This window comes from Budorcas taxicolor, chromosome 21, assembly GCF_023091745.1.
Source record: "Budorcas taxicolor isolate Tak-1 chromosome 21, Takin1.1, whole genome shotgun sequence".
Lineage (NCBI taxonomy): Eukaryota > Metazoa > Chordata > Mammalia > Artiodactyla > Bovidae > Budorcas > Budorcas taxicolor.
The window spans coordinates 31,209,511-31,215,153 of NC_068930.1; the positions used below are offsets into that span (position 1 = coordinate 31,209,511).

Below are 5,643 nucleotides of genomic sequence, written 5' to 3' on the forward strand. Positions count from 1 at the left end.
CTCAATCTTGTACTCTGTTCACGTCACTAGGGAAGTAGCCATCTTTCACTTGTCTAGGTCCAGTGCTCTGGGTGCTCTAGGTCAAATCCCTCCATAATTCCTCAGGGACCTCGATCTGTCAACCAATCTAATGTTGTCGGTATTGTGGGTCAGGCTCAGTCTATCAATAACCAGTGCTGCGGCTAGACCAGCCCTTGTGGGTCTTAAGATTACAAGATGCCCTTCAATAACCATCAAGAAACGCTGGCAGCAGGTGGGGGGTTGGGGGGGAGTTTAACACTTACAGGACCTGGAAATTACATGGCAAACCTGAGGCCACACAGCACGGTCTTGGGAAGAGAGAACAAGGGCCTGGAGTTCTACTTTTATTGGGGTTGAGCACTGGGGTCTAGCGTTTTTGGGGGGCTGGAGCCTAGGATTTTGAGGGCTCACTCATTATTGGTGAATTTAACAGGAATTTAAGGCACAGGAAAGAGACAAAGCAAGTGGCCCAAGTGGTTAATCATTGAAGTCAACCATAATCTCTAAAACAAAGGGGCCTCAGTGTGGAGGTGGGGGGTGAGGATGGGAGGAGCCTGGCTTTTTATCTAGTTGTGTGGCTGGCAGTGTGTTTATTGAAGACAGTCATCTTCAAAATGCATGCTTTGGCAAGCAAAGCTTAAGTCAATCATTTGAATTAGACACACACGCACACAAAGCAAAACCCAGCTGTCAAGGCTACACTTCACTCCCTTCTCCTCCTGTCGCCTCCTGGCTCCCTGACTGCCTGCTCTCGTTTTTGTTTGTCTCATCATGACAAAACTGCTCACAAATATATCAGTGAATCCCTCAGTGCTAGGCATAACTGACTGTCAACACTTCAGCTTGCCTAACACTTCTCAGCATTTGACCTTGTCTGCATTCTTGAAATTCTCCCTTGACCCAGGGGACCACTCACGTATTTGCAGGACTGGTTTTCTGTTTCCTCCCGGGGCTTCCCTTCTTCCTCCTGTACCTTAAGTATTAGAGTTTTTTAGAGTTGTGTCCTGGGTCATTTTATCTCACTCTGGATATTTTCCTACCTGATGCCGGCTGGCTTCAACCATTCCTTCTGTTGGCTTACGACTTCCAGATCTATCCTGTCCGGGCCATGTTGTTCTGAATCTACAGTCAGCTGCACACTAGACTTCGCTGTTCGGCTGTCACACAAGCTCCTCAAACTCAACGTGTACAAAATAGAATTTGTTATGCCCGAAGTCCGAGGCCCCAAAACTGAGAGAATAAGACGTCCACAGCAATGCAAAAACATAAAGCGGTTTTATTGCTAGCTCGAGCTAGGGCTCCCGTCTCATCCAGCACAGTGGAGCCCCGAGCTCTGGATTACAGCAGTATTTATACATTCGACCCTATTCTGTTGCAATAGCAGAGCTGGCAGACAGTGATCGGTTAGTTCATACGCTCAGGGACTTTTGAATTTCCACCTTGTTCCTGATTGGCTTTGGTTTGGTGCCCGCGGGACTTTTCCTAGGGGTGTGGTTTCCAGGAACTGTGACTCAGACTCTTTTCCCAAGAAATCGAGACCTGGGCCTAGCGTAATGTTAGAGCCTGTCATGGCTTCAGTCAGGTCCCCTAACATTCTCCCCTGTCTTTTAGTTATATGGAGGAATCTTCCTCTTTATCCTGGGGCAGGGCCTGATACTGTTGCCTCAGTACTAGCAGTTGAACTGTATTGATGCGTTCCAAAGGCTCTTTTCCCGGAACCTTACAAAATGGAGTTTTTCTGTTAACAAAATGGAGTAGCTTAGATTCTTCAGAATTCATCATTGTTCTCTGACAATTTCATTCTGCTCCTGTTTTTGCTATATCCCTGAATGGTCCCACCAATCACCCACTCTAAAAATACCAACTCTCAGCCCATTTCTTAACCCAATATTTAGTTCCTTACCAAGTACAACCGTTTGGTCTTCCTAAAACATTTCTCAAGTCTCTTTCCTCTTCTGCTCCCAGTGCCCCTGCCTCAGTTCAGACTGCCTGAATTACTGACAGCCTCTTGCCTGATGCCTGATCGTTCCATCTTTGGTCTTGAACAAAAATACCCCACTGTTACTGAACCGGGTAACTGAATCACGTTCATTTGTACAGCAAGTCAGTGCTGAGACCTTGAGGTCTGCAGCAGAGAAAGGGGTTGCAGGGGTACAGGCAGCCAAGCAAGGAGACAGGAGAACAAATCTCAAATTGGCCTCCTTGAAGGAGACGCTTAGGATATTTATAGGATATTTATGGGGTAAAGAAACAGTGTGGGAGACTTCCTGGTGGTCCAGTGGCTAAGACTCCATGCTCCCAGTGCAGAGGACCTGGGTGCAATTCCTGGTTGGGGATCTAGATCCCAAGTGCCACACCTAAGACCCAGTGCAGCCAAATAAATAAAATTCAAAAAGAGAAGCAGGGTGGTTTGAAGCTTCAGGAAAGGTTATTGAAGGGTTAGAAAAAGGTTAAGTAATTGGAGCTGTGCACAGAGGTATCTGAGTTACATGGTTCTTCACGGGATGCACATTGAGAAAATGATGGGCTGCATTATCATGATCTCAGGATGGAGATTTTGCCCCTTGACAATGAAAGGGCACCCATTGGACACTTGTGCAGGCCCAGTTGAATGGTCAGTGGTCTCAACTGGTTTGAGCTGGGCAAAACTAGCCCCGTATCCTGAACAACAATTTAAACAACTATTACTACACTGACCCCTGGTCAGAAGTGTTGTCTACAGGGGGCAGTTAGAGGAGTTGTGTGATATATTTTCTAGGCTGCGAAGCCAGGAGGATATGCAGTTTGCAGGAACAATTAAAATACACTTGGTCAGTGAAAGCAAGTTATAGGTTATTATTCATTAATATACAGATTCTAGTTCAAGGAATCTAATTAATAACTGCCCCCTATTTGACTTCACTGGGTTGGGCTTCAAAATGAAAATTTGCTCATGGCATTCTGCTGCTTAAAATTCTTCCTTAGTTCACTGTTGCTCTGAGATAAACTCCAGAATGCCTAAGCGAGGCATGGTCTTCCTGCGGCTCCCACTGTCACACAGATTGAGCTCCTTCCAACAAAGGTCATGTGCTTCCTTGTATCTCACCTGCTGCCTGCTCTGGCATCAGTTCCTTTGACCCTCTCTTTCCTCCCCTGTACCAGCTTGTTACAACTGCTCAAGCTTTCAGACCAGCTCTAGAGTGGACTTCCTGAAGCAATTCCTGGGCCACCACACAGGTGTGGTGCTAGCCTGTCCCTGCCTTTCCTTCCCCAGTTCTCTCACAGCATCCTCTGCTGGGATTCTTCTCATAGTGTTGCTGGGTGTTAATACATCTGTCTCCACCACCAGACTGTATTTTCTTTTTTTTTGAATGTCCACTTAGGAACAGGCCCTGAGCTGGGTATTTATTACACATTATGCCATTCAATCACACAGCAGTCTTTTTTGTATTTTGGTTTTGGGTGCATAGTGGGGTAGGTAGGATCTTAGTTCCCCAGCCAGGAATCAAACCCCACCTGCATTGGATCTTCCAACTCCCTGCATTGGAGGCACAGCCTTCATCACTGCACTGTCAGGGATGTCTGGATTGTATGTTTTCTGAAGGGAAAGACCGTCTTCTTGCATCACCAGGATCTAACTGGGACGTGTCATGCAGTGAGAGCAATCCAGCTGATATGAAGTGAAATGACTAGGAGCAGTTGGGTGCTGCTGTCAGCACAGAAGAACAGGCTGTAGTCATTTAGCGGCGCAAGACAGAGACTGCATTTGCAGTTTTTCCAAGCCTTCTTTTCATGTATTTATCACGAGTGTTACATTATCCATTAATTGTTCTGATAGGAGATGTCTTCACAGATGGGAAATCTGCTTGTTTTTTTCATGGGTATTTACACAGGGAATTTGCAGTCTTGGTCAGTTCCCAGACTGGCTGAAGTCTTTGATGTCAGCACTGATGTGATCCAAAGGGTTTTAGAAAGCAAATTGGTACATGTTAGGGTCCGCAAGGGGCTCAGAGCATATTATTTTAAAATGGTCCATTGTGGTGACCTGACAAACAAGGGGTGAAGTCACAGTGGCCACATTGCCCTGGTGGCATCCTGTTTTTCCTTAAGGCAATGTCCCGTTTTTCCCTGCTGGTGCCAGTTTCTCAAGACTACGTGACCACCCGCCTATGAGACTCCCTCCGACTATGTGACACCAGACCCCAGCTTCGGGCTAAAGGTAAACTAAGACCCCCTCCCTTTGGGGCACAATTTCCCATCGATAGGGTATAAGAAGTGTTGGCTGTGAAGGGAGATCACTGGTTTCTCTCTAATGCCAGTTACTTTCTCTCTTCCTATAATCTTTCTCTGCCTGAAAGCCCAGCTCACTCTCTTTCTCTCCATGTTTGCCTTCCAGTAACCACATTGGAACAGAAACTGGAGCAGGATCAAGAAGTCCTTAAGAAACTGGACTTGCCCACTGGTTCCAGGAGCTCCCAGGCCCTGGGGATTCCTCAAAACCACTTTCTGCAGGCCAGTCTATATCAGGCTCTTTGCTAATGCCTGGGGATGAAGCCTCATCCAAAGGCCATGTCACAGCACAGCTTTGAAAGCGATTGAACTGAACACTCACAGTACAGATACACCAAGGATACAGAAGGAAGGGAATAAAGGAGTCCAGGGCCTGGAGGAGGGGAAGTGATTGGTGCCTACTGCTGCTGCGCTAGCGACTGTGGGGGAGCCAGAGGAACTGACAGTGACGGACTGCCCAGTGACAAGAGGCTGGAAGAGCTTAAGGCAGGGGACCCAGGGGACCAGATCTTTAGCAACAGGGTTATGCACAGGGGACGAGAGTTTTTCTACAGCAATGGGAACTTCCTGTATAGAATCTGAGCCAGAGACGTGCCACGTGACACACAGCCGGGCAAGTATATTTGGTCTGCCTGAGTTTCTGTGTATGGATTATCCACCTTGGAAGCGAGAGAAATGAAGAGCATGGAATGTGGGATGAAAGGTTTGAATCTGACAAAGGGCAGAGGACTCCACAAGGCAGAAGTGCCTGGGAGTGGGGCAGTGACCGGCCAGATAGAGTCCAGCCTCCTGGAGCACAGCCCCTGCTCTGATTCACCTGCATCTTCAGGACTCACCCTTCTTACATGTGCTCTTTGACTTGCTCTCTGTTACTTTTGTTACTATAATCACACATAATGGCCTGCCTCAGAGAATCCTGCCCCTCTGCCTGACTGTTAAAGTGCCTTTGTTCAGAACTCTGTCCGCTTGTGGATGGCAGGAAGGAAGAAATCAACACATTCTCTTCCTGAGACTTGCCATTCTACAAGATATTTGCAAGATTAATGGCCTTTTTAGTTTGTTTCCTCACCTCTTCTATCTCTAATTCATAAAAGAACCTGGCATCCATACCCCGAGAAGATGGTTATTTGGAGGCATTAATCGGCCATCTTCTTGGTCAGCCGGCCCTCAGAATGCAGCTGTATTCTTTGCCTCAACACCTCGTGTCATGTGGTGAGCATAGCGAGCTTTGACCCTTGACCCTGCTCCTGACCTCTGTCCTTAGCTGATTTTAATCTGCATCCTAAGCAGCTCTGTGCCAGCTGCAAAGAGAGGGAGCCAGTTCACACATCCCTCCCAGGGCACGGGGCTCAC

The 5,643-nt window shown here is 47.4% G+C and overlaps 1 pseudogene; it reads left to right on the forward strand.

The window, feature by feature from the left end:
- The first annotated feature begins 216 nt into the window (after positions 1–216).
- On the forward strand, positions 217–4,872 carry LOC128066459 (neugrin-like; annotated as a pseudogene).
- Positions 4,873–5,643: the final 771 nt, after the last annotated feature.